Below are 12,096 nucleotides of genomic sequence, written 5' to 3' on the forward strand. Positions count from 1 at the left end.
ATAGAGTGTAGTTCCTGGCAGAAGTCTAGAACAGTAAAAACCCCTGAATGCCAGAGCAGCTGGCATTTGCAGAGTGGCACCTGCCCCTCCTGGCATGTTTAGCCAATCAGGCGCCTCAAAATAGAACAATCCACCATCCCTGACTAATTGTAGGCTGGTCCAATGGCAATTAGCATACCACTAATTGCTACTGAATAAATATGTTGAAATTAGTTAAATGGTCCATAATGGTGGAGAGAGAAGGTAAGCGCATTCTTGATTCTCCATTGTTGACAATCAAAATGTTGCAAATATAGAAGATTTCAACTACCTTGGTGCAGTTTTCACAAACAAAGTAGATGACACCAAAGAAGTAAGACGACTTATTTCGATCGCAAAGACAGCAATGATTGCGCTAACCAATGTCTGAAAAGACAGATCCATTTCACAACGCACAAAGAAACGACTCCTGCAAGTTTTGGTATTCTGAAAAGAAACTTACAGAGCAGAATGCTGGGTCTTGAAGAAAGAAATATTATTATTTTCATTATTATTATTTTTATTATTATTATTATTTTAATTTTTATTATTATTATTATTATTATTTTTATTAATATTATTATTTTCATTATTATTATTTTTATTATTATTATTTTTATTAATATTATTATTTTCATTATTATTATTTTTTTTATTATTATTATTTTAATTTTTTTTTATTATTATTATTATTGTTATTATATATATATATATGTGTGTGTGTGTGTGTTGTTTTGTTTTGTTTTTAGCGATATGTTTTGAATGAATTCAATCATTTACTAAAGTGCATTTTTACCTAAATGCGAGTTGGGAATAATTTTCCCTTTTGACCAATTTGGTACCCCCACATGGGGAGCGGTATATATATATTATTTTTATTATTTTTAAAATGTAAATTACATTTTAAAAATAATATATATATATGCACGTATGATACTAAATGATAATTAAATATACCAATCTAGGATAAATAGCTGGCTCGATATCCTATTAGAAAGAGCTATATCAATAATCGATGCTAACAAAATGTACTTAGCTTTAGCACTTTACTGCAGTTTCACATTATCACCTGTCATCAAAAGTGTCTCTGACTGGCATTAATAACAAATAATGGTTATCAGTGCATACACTTCAGACGATCGATGATAACCTGAAACTGCAGTAAAGTGTTAAAACTAATTACATTTTATTCTCATTTATTATTGACATAGCTCTATATCAAAGGGTATCGAGCCCGTTATTTGTCCAAGATTTGTTGTCTCTTCATTTGGTTGTGTTCAGACTTTGACGTTTTCTTGTTATAATTATAGCAATGCCCGATCGTAAAATACGCTTAAATATATTTTAATTTGTTCAGATTGTGTATGTATTATTATAGAGTCGTGATTTTCAAAAGTAAAAAAAAAGAGAAGTATTTGGGCACCGTCAGCTAGAATCGAAACCGGAACTGTAGCATTAAAAACTGATGACGTTACCACTCTAACAACGTGACACGCATATAAAACGATTAAAAATTAATAATAAACTAAGATGAATGCACATAATGTCTAACGATTTTTCAATGTTGACTCATTTTTGGCCTCTTAAAAAACTATTTTAACCCATAAAAGAACGGTCCATAAAAAAATCATTTGGGGCCCCTAGCGCCGTTCTGCGACTTTTAGTTTCGGAAGAGACAGAATTTGAAAATATAGAGACAGACATACAGACCGACCGACCGACCGACCGACCGACATATAGCCGTTTACATATATATATATATATATATATACTAGCAGTTAAGCCCAACTTTGCTCGGGCCCTATGTACTATGCATAACTTTATGTGCATATATATATATATATATATATATATATATATATATATTAAAAAGTTTGACTCATGTCCAGGTAACCTACATCTAAAATTTCAAGTGTTTAGACCCAAAATTGGCGGAGGAGTTTGGTAGAGTCTGCAAAGGTCAGTTCTTTTAACTTTGACCTCTTGACAGCAAAATTTTCACCCAAAAACTGATTAAAAAGCTTACTGCGCATCTGAATACACTTTATTTAAAATTTCAAATGTTTAGACCCAAATTTGGCTGAATAGTTTGCTAGAGATTGCAAATGTCAAATCTTTTGAACTTTGACCACTTAGTAGCCAAATGTTCGGCCAAAAACTGATTATGTAAAATTTCAAATGTTTAGACCAAAAATTGGCTGAGAGGTCAAATTTTTTAAAACTTTGACCACAATTTTGATATTTATTGTTTTGGGCTCAAATCAAGTTCAAAAGTTTGATCATGACTCAAACTTTTGAACTTGCATTGAGCCTAAAACAATAAACCTACATCTAATCTACACCTAAAAGGAACCTACATCTAAAATTTCAAGTGTTTAGACCCAAAATTGGCGAAAGAGTTTGGTAGAGTTTTCAAAGGTCAAATCGTTAAACTTTGATCCCTTGATAGCCAAACTTCTGGCCGAAAACCGATTGAAAAGTTTTTCCCAAATCTCAATACCCCTTATGTCAAATCGCGAGTCTGTAGACTGAAAATTGACAGAGTAGTTTGGTAGGTAAATGTACACACACAGACAATTTCACTTATATGTATGTATATAAACACGTACGAAGGAAGGTTTGCTATATAAATATACTTCGATCAAATATACATATGTACGTGTGTGATTCCTGGTGAGACTTAAAGATATTTATAGATCAATAATTGTATTGCGTTAGATGTGCTTTCTTGGAGCGATTATATAAAAGGCCGTGCATAGAAACGGGGAAATGGCTCGAATAAAAAAGCCAATGTCTGACCGACAACCACGCAAAGGACATAATTGCGGTGAAGATTAGCTGAGAGATGAACGCAAAAGATGAATCTGAGAAAAACAAGGAATCCCCCCCCCAAAAAAAATAATAATAAACGTGAATTATCTGAACATTTTACTAATACTTTTCATGAATTATTCATTAATCAGAAATGTATTTATAAAACCCGGAACGTTCTTTATACATTTAAAATTAGAATCGGAATGAATAAAAACGTCCAGGATTTAATTAATACATTTCGGATGATCGGTGAAACTGCAATAAAATATGAAGATAAGTCGTATTTGTTATTGTTATTGAACTCTAGACGAAATAATATTGAGTATTTTGAGCATGCATGGTTTGATGTCTTGATTCGATTCGATTCTGATTTTTGGATATTAATTTTATTAGATATACATACACATTGTGTGTATAAACAAACATTCACACTATATTTGTGCGCGCACACACACACACATATCTATAACTACACACATTACACAACCACCCCTATATGTATTTATTTGAATTAAACATATAAACACAACCACACACATATACATAAACTGCATACATAAAAACATAACCACACATACATACATACATACATACATACATACATACGTGCATGTGTTCATCCATATATATTTGTGTGTGTATATATATGCACACGTGTATGTGTTCATGCATATATATGTGTGTGCATGTACACATGCATATGTGCTCAGGCATATATATATATATATATATATATATATATACACACATATATATATATATATGCATGCATATGTGCTCAGGCATATATATATATATATATATATATATATATATATACACATATATATATATATATATATATATATATATATATATATATATATATATACGTGTTCATGCATATATATTTCTATATACGTTTTGAAATTACGCTTCACTTTTTCTGCCCTCGGTCAGTGGAGGAGAAATCCTGCTAGACTGAGGCAATTTTTATTTTTGCTCCTATTCAGAGTGGCCCTTTTTGGCGAGCGGGATTTCCCTCACATTAAAAACCGACTCTATTTTCGTTAGAAGGCAAGTAAATAGGAATATATACACACGCATAAATATGTCCTTGTATAATATATATATATATATATATATATGTATGTATGTATGTATGTGTGGTTATGTTTTTATGTATGCAGTTTATATATATGTGTGTGGCTGTGTTTATATGTTTAATTCAAATAAATACATATGTGGGTGGTTGTGTTATGTGTGTAGTTATAGATATGCGTGTGTGTATATATAATAATTTTCCCCACTCTTTATCCGTGCCTAAATCAAAACGTAGATTCCATGAACAAAGCTTCTTTCTTAGAACTGCACGGCTGTGGAAATCTCTGCCACTTGCCTGTTTCCCCACCCCCGGATTCAACTTGGATGTCTTCAAGTCCAACATAAACAAATTCCTTATGAACCGCCCCCTTAAGTAATGACACTTTATCAAATCCCCAACACTAACTATTACTACGATACTATCCCACTAATTAGTGTACACACAATAACCCTTATCCCCGAGTGGCTCCTGGACCTTGATAAGTGATGACCCCCATGTAATATATATATATATATATATATATATATATATATATATATATATATATATATATATATATATATATATATACGTTTTATTTTTTATTACCGTATCTTTCTGTTAAGTTACATTATTCTTTCAGCTACCCGGCCGTTTTTTTTTTTTTTTTTTGCCGTCTGTAGCTTCCTCAGACTTTTACAGAAATGTTCGTTGTTATGGGATGAAAGAGTGAACAGGGGAGGGGTGCGAGAAGAACGGGAAAAAACTATATATATATATATATATATATATATATATATATATAACTACACACAAGTAATCATATAGGTGTGTTTGTTCATACACATTCTTTATTTGTTTTTAAAAAACGAAGAATATACCCTGCTCTACTTCGGTATTGAGCACTCTTGTATTAACCTCGTTACACTTCATTGGTTACTTAACCTCTGGGAAACAATAACCTCAGGTGATATAAATATATATATATATATATATATATATATATATATATATATATATATATATATTATTTGCGTGTGTGTATTTGTGATACATATATATATATATATATATATATATATATATATATAGATAAATTCTCGAAATTGAGATGAGTTGATATGTTATGATTTGTATGGATATGTCAACAACAAGAAGAAGGTGTTGCTTGCAATTGTTGTTCTCATTTTCCGACTTATAAACGCTGATCTTGAAACGTGATATCCGTTTCACTCGAGGGGACGATTTCGTTCTCATTCATTGCTTTTTATGACGATTTGATCGGAACAGGTTCTTAGCTCAAACCAAAATTGATTTTTAATTCCTCCTTTCCAGGCTACATTGTTATTTTCGTGCAAGGTAGTCGCTCCTCCTTGGCGAATGGAGCGTTTGGACTGAAGGCAGCAGCGGCGGCGGCGGTAGTGGTGGATGTGGTGAGAAGGGTTCACGATTTGGCATTACAATAGGAAAGACGTAGATGACAAGCAGGGTGTGGGGCAAATCAGGAACAAGGTGCCCGCGAAGCCCTCCCCTCTCCTTCCTCTTCCTCCCACGTTGATTAAACGATTCGTTTTCTAGGTAAGGTTAAGAGTTCATACGGCAATCAACGCTTTATTTAGCACATTAAGGCAAGGAATTCGCTTAGAAATACACCCACTTACACATACATACATATACATATAGATGTACGTTTATTTGCATATATATCTGCACATATTCTCACACCTGTTTACCTAAAAAAAAAAAAAATGAATATCTAAATAAATTTATCGTGGTTGTTTGTACCTATGTATATGCATAACGTAGAAATTAGTTCGAAATAATTACATTACATTCATTAAGAAAGTATGTGCGTGCGTTCGCGCGTGTTTATGATTGTATCGCTGTAATTTCCTAGATGTAAGTCCACCGAATCTCCGGTTATTATCAAAAAGTGCCCAATGACAAGCAGCGCGTTATTCTAGTATATTCGTTTATACAAACATTATTGACTACATAGTTGCATACATGTTTCTGCTAGCGATTTCTTTGGAAATAGGGCGTCATCCGTCCGGACCATTACAATGAAACCAAATTTTAAAGTCTGTTGCAAAAATGTTTGCATAAATAAATAAACAGAACATATTAGGATTTAAATCAATTTCAGATTATGTTCCGAATGAAGAAAATACACAAAGACATTACATTTGCTTACAACCCTTTCAAAGTAGTGTTCATTTTAAGTCAAAGATGTGTATGGCCGATGTATGTATTAACTTTAAACTCTTTGAATCTCTGTATATTTATAGACAATATATGTACTCTGAATGTTTGAATATATATATATATATATATATATATATATATATATATATATATATATATATATTCATTTTCTCTTTACATAAGCAGTAATTTGTTGCTACACATTCATGAGCATGTTTCAATCTTCTAGTTTTCAGTAACTAGAGACCTCTTCAACCAACAACGCTTACATTCAAAAGCGGAATTCTTAATTAAGAACTCCGCTTTTGATTATAAGCCTTGTTTACCTGAAGAGGTCTATAGTTACTGAAAACTAGAATATCGAAACATGCTCATGACTGTGTAGCAACAAATCACTGCTTATTTAAAGACAAATTGAAAATGTAACTTGCTCTACTTCCGTATTAAGCACTCTTGTATAACCCTGTTATATTTCACTGGTTACCCTACCTTTGAAAAAATAGCAACCTCATATATATATATATATATATATATATATATATATATATATATATATAGGCGCTGTATGTACCGCGTCGAGTTGTAGAAATTTCCAGGTTGGTATCTGGGGGAACATTATTTCACTGGGAGAGATTCACCTTCAGTCTTCGTTAAGACATGTATCTAGGAGAAGGAAACTCTGATTTAATAACCTGCAGTTTACTGTATACTCTTTCCGCTGTCAGTCGTCTTCACCGACAAAGGTTGGCAGTCATACCGAAAAGTGTGGATGGTTCTACACAAAGCCTTCACCACTATAAACAAATTATGTGTGGATTTACTCGCAACTTAATTGTTGTGGCGAAAGCTCATACGTCGAAATCAACGGAAGAGTCCAATATATATATATATATACATATATATATATATATATATATATATATATATATATATATATATATATATATATATATAATTATTTACACAGTTGTCTTGATATAGATTTTGGAATGAATATTTCTAATGATATATATCAAACAAATATTAATTAAGCACCTGATTTTTTTTTTAAGTAAGAAAAAAATCCCCAACTTTATACCTTAGTCCATCTCCCTAAATATGATGTAGATATCTACGTAGATATATTTTCAACACAATTATAACATTCAAACATTAATTATATTCATACCACAAATAATCTGTTTACCTTACAATTAAAACGCATATACTTGTCAAAATGTCGACAATCATCAGCTACCATTTTTTTTTGGGGGGGGGGTTATATATATGTGACAAAAGAAAACGTTTTTTGTCTTGTTTTTTTTTTCTTCTTCTTTTTTTGTTTTTTGGGTTTTTTCTTTTGTTTTTTTTTTTTTTAGTTTTTTTTTTGTCTTTTTTAATTTATTTTATTTATTTATTTTTTTCAATCCAGAAATGTATAGCCTGATGCACACTTGCTTGAGTGAACCACAAATCTATCGAACAACTACTACGCTCTACTCATTTATTGAGCACCATTGAAGTACATTCCTCAACAAATACACCATTTATTGTGTGACAGAAAGAATATATACCAGCGTAATATAAATATATCCGCGTGTGGGAGAGAGCCAAAGGTACTGGATGGATTTTTAGTTCCATCTGTATCATAAGGGCAGACATATCAACATCCATTTCTAATTATCTCTTTTCATCCAACCATAAATCTACTCATCTTTTGATGTACAAATAAAATATAAATATAATACGAATATATGAAAGCCCCCGTTCAGTCTCGAAAGACAATGGATACCCCCTGTAAGGGTAGCTGCGCGTGAAAGTGTGAGGCAAGGGTTGCGTCAACCTCAACCACACTGCACCATTCCTGAATCGCACTGCTCGAGTCCAGTGGCAAGGAGAAGTCCAAGAGGACTGGAAACGGTGTCGAGATAAGCAGAGAACACACACAGCACCTGGAATTCCCAAATGGTCACCCATCTTAGTATTAACCAGGCGCAACGTTGCTTATAACTAGGGATATGACAACAGCATATTCTTGTCATTGTTTTGACTCTCGAGTATATATTCGACACAGACACAGTTAATCAACCGAGAACCACATCACTCTAAATAAAAGCATATAAGATATTAACAGATACACACTCGAGAGTCAAAACAATGAAAAGAATATGCTGTTGTCATAGCCCTACTTATAACACATACACAAATATATGCAGATCATATATATATATATATATATATATATATATATATAGCGAGAGAGAGAGAGAGTTTATATATATATACACACACACATATACAAAAAAAAGAGAGAGTTATTATATAAACACACACACACACACACACACACATATATATATATATATATATATATATATGGATGTAACACAATGTTTTTGTTATATTATTAAGTTGACACTAAGAACAACATTCTGAAAATATACTAAATATATTTACCTAATTATTTGCAACTCTAAAGAGTATGTGAAGATATCCTATAACACACACGTAATAATAAAAGAATATTGTATTTATTTTGCTTACCTGATATGTGAATGCTTTATGCCTTCTATCAGAAATTTTAAGATATCTCTCAACGGTGTCATTACAATTATATACATTCCTATATATATATATATATATATATATATATATATATATGTGTGTGTGTGTGTGTGTGTGTGTGTGTGTATGTATGTAGCACTTTACTGCAGTTTCATTAGTTGGCAACATTTACGATTGGTGATTCCATGAAACTGCAGTAAAGTTTAAACTAAGTACATCTTATTATCATTTACTGCTGATATAGAATCGTTTGCTCGTTGCACCTTTTGGTTCTGTTTCAATTTTAATACGTTTGTTTCCTTTATATATATGTACATTGTATATGTATATATATATATATATATATATATATATATATATGTATATGTACATTATATATATATATATATATGTATATGTACATTATATATATGTATTTATATGTATATATATGTATTTATATATATATGTATTTATATATATATTATTTACTAGATATATATATGTATTTATATATATATTATTTACTATATATATATATGTATATATATATATTATTTACTATATATATATATATGTATTTTTATATATATATATTATTTACTATATATATGTATGTGTGCATTTATGTATATATATGTATTTATATATAGATATATATATATATATTATTTACTATATATATGTGTGTGTGTATTTATGTATATATATGTATTTATATATATATTATTGACTATATATATGTGTATTTATGTATATATATATGTATTTATATATATGTATATATATACTATATATATATATATATTATTCACTATATATATATATTATTTATTATATATATATTATTTACTATATATATGTATTTATTTTATTTACTATATATATATATATATTTCTATATATATATATATGTATATATATACATATTTCATTTACTATATGTATATATACTTGCTGTTTCATTTGTACACATATAATAAGGCTATATATCTTGTGTTTGTATATTCATAAACGTTTCTGTGTAGCTTACTTTCCTTAAACATATTTTATGGTGTATATATATATATATATATATATATATATATATATATATAATCCGTGGAAATATATTTTCTTATAATATATACCAATCCTTATTTAAGAAGCTATTTCTTCTGATGAGTTAAGGGCATAATAGATTCACTGATTGATATAATAATTAAGTGATTGATTTTGTGCTACAAAACAGATACTGTCAAAAATTGTAAATGTCAACTGAATTAAAGGAATAAATTATAAGATGATCAACATTATAGACTTTGGGATGTAGTCTTTTGTCAATTAATTACCCTATATATATTATAGTACTATATATTAGTTATCCACAGACAGGTGTTTCTTCATTTGTACGACTCATCAGTATGGCTATGTGTGTATTTGTGTGTGAAGTATACATAATTCAGTCTATTCATATATATATATATATATATATATATATATATATATATATATATATCGCATTCCTCAATTGTTTGTATATTTCTGTTATAACACAGACATGTGTACTGAAATTCTACATCTTGTAAAACAAAATTACATGTGCATTTATTTATTCCTCCCCCCTCTCCCTCCCCCCAAAAACACACACTTCACCTTCATTCCTATTACTACAATGTTTGTATCCAAACGTACAATCGCGTTTTGATCGTATCTCGCGTGTAATTTCAAGTATGTGTGTACGTTTCTTACAAAACAACGGACTCTATTATTATTTCCTTTTTTTTTTTTTTTCACTATCGATAAAATATCTGTTGACCTTTCGACAAAACAAAACAAAAAAAGAACAAACAAAAAACATGCCGAAATTGTGGTGCGTCTGAGAACGTTTGATGCCGTGTGCTAATTTCATAAATGGATGGAAAAAAAAAAAAAACGAAAAAAAAAACGAGGGAGAAATTAAACAAAAACATGTTCTGCCATTTCACGGACACGACATCTACTTCCGAAGATTGTCGTCATTGGGCAGATTCTTTGATGATGTCTCAGTTCTTGTGTTCTATTTATAAACACATTTGACCAAAAACGAGCTGACTTCACGCATCAACATTCCGATGAGCTGACCAGACCACTACACTTTGCACAGCCATGAATGGTACCCTCCCACCTGATGTAGATAAATGGAAGATGATGGTAAAAAAAAATGATCCGCACGAATGAAACCTTGAATAATAAACAATAAGATTAAAAAAAAAACCAACGACAACAACTTGGAGTCTTTGATTCTCAGAAAGAAAGAACTGTAGAGATATGAGAAACGCTTGTGTATTTAAATTGTTTGTTTATATTCCGCGTCAGGCAAAACAAGTACGTGCTGAGAAAAATAAAAACACTGTCTTGTCGAAAAGAGTCGTTTGTTCGGATTAGTTCGTCTTCGGGAAAAAAGGGGTCGGAGGTGAGTCCGTGTTTACAATCAAAACCGAGGGGGAAAAAAAATTATAATTAAAAGTTTAGAATCGAAAATTAACAAGCTGAACGGTAAAGGAATAACGATTGATGTACATCTTTCCTTTTTTTTTTTAATACAAAGAACTATTTTTTAAGAAAAAATAAATAAATAAATAAATAAACAGTAAACATGCATAAAGTATGATAACGGACGTGTTTAACAGCTGAACGAGTAAGGATAGTGTCAACTTTACCTGTGTAGCTTAAATCCGCTGCAAACAGCAAGATGTGTTCCGGTGTGTGTAGTGTATTGCAGTTGAAGCTGCTGCTATTTTGCTATGGCAGCTGAGCGAGTAAAACGGGCACGTGTGTGCAAGAGTGTATTGGAAACCAAGGAACAGAGAGAGAGAAACAGAGGGTAAAAACGGAGAAGCCACTAGGGTAACAGGCAGAGGAGAGCTTGTAAACATAGTAGCAAAAAGGGCACCAGAAGAAGATGAAAAGAGTGAAGCTATAGATGACAAGAAAGAAAATAAAGACAAGAAAAAAAAAAAAAGAAGGGGCGGCAGAGGTGGGTAGTGAGTAAGCGAAAACGAAAAGACAACGAAGGGAAGCAAAACAGCCTGCAGTCCTAGCAAGTGTGCTGTGTGTATAATGGCTGCTCTAGCCATCGACTGGTTGATGTGCTTCACTTAGAATGAATATAAACAACCTGCCCCTTACACTTCGGACCAGCTTCTTTTTTTTTTTTTCGTGTCGCTCACCCCCTCTCTATTCTTAAAACAGGAACTAATACACATAGATTTGGGATGCATTTATTGGTTCAATAATAATGTTTCTTTTATAAGTGGAAACTACTCTGATCATCTTTTGAAACAGATCTCAGCCATAAAAAAACATCCTTACAACTATAATACATGCGTACAATGTGCGTGTATATATATATATATATATATATATATATATATATATATATATATATATATATATATAGATCATAAACAGATATCTTCAAGTGTATATATATATAAATATATGTATATAAA

At 30.8% G+C, this 12,096-nt stretch overlaps 1 protein-coding gene across 1 annotated transcript in view; it reads right to left on the bottom strand.

Annotated features, from left to right (window-relative positions):
• LOC145242648 (protocadherin beta-16-like) overlaps positions 1 to 11,768 on the bottom strand; it is a 418,274-nt gene extending 406,506 nt beyond the window's left edge. Inside the window, exon 1 of the mRNA XM_080105771.1 lies at positions 11,305 to 11,768. The gene's annotated coding sequence lies outside the window, so the exon portion shown is untranslated. The remainder of the gene's footprint in view (positions 1 to 11,304) is intronic.
• Between the last annotated feature and the right edge of the window lie 328 nt (positions 11,769 to 12,096).

This window comes from Euprymna scolopes, chromosome 21 (assembly GCF_053919585.1).
Source record: "Euprymna scolopes isolate OS-2025 chromosome 21, ASM5391958v1, whole genome shotgun sequence".
Lineage (NCBI taxonomy): Eukaryota > Metazoa > Mollusca > Cephalopoda > Sepiida > Sepiolidae > Euprymna > Euprymna scolopes.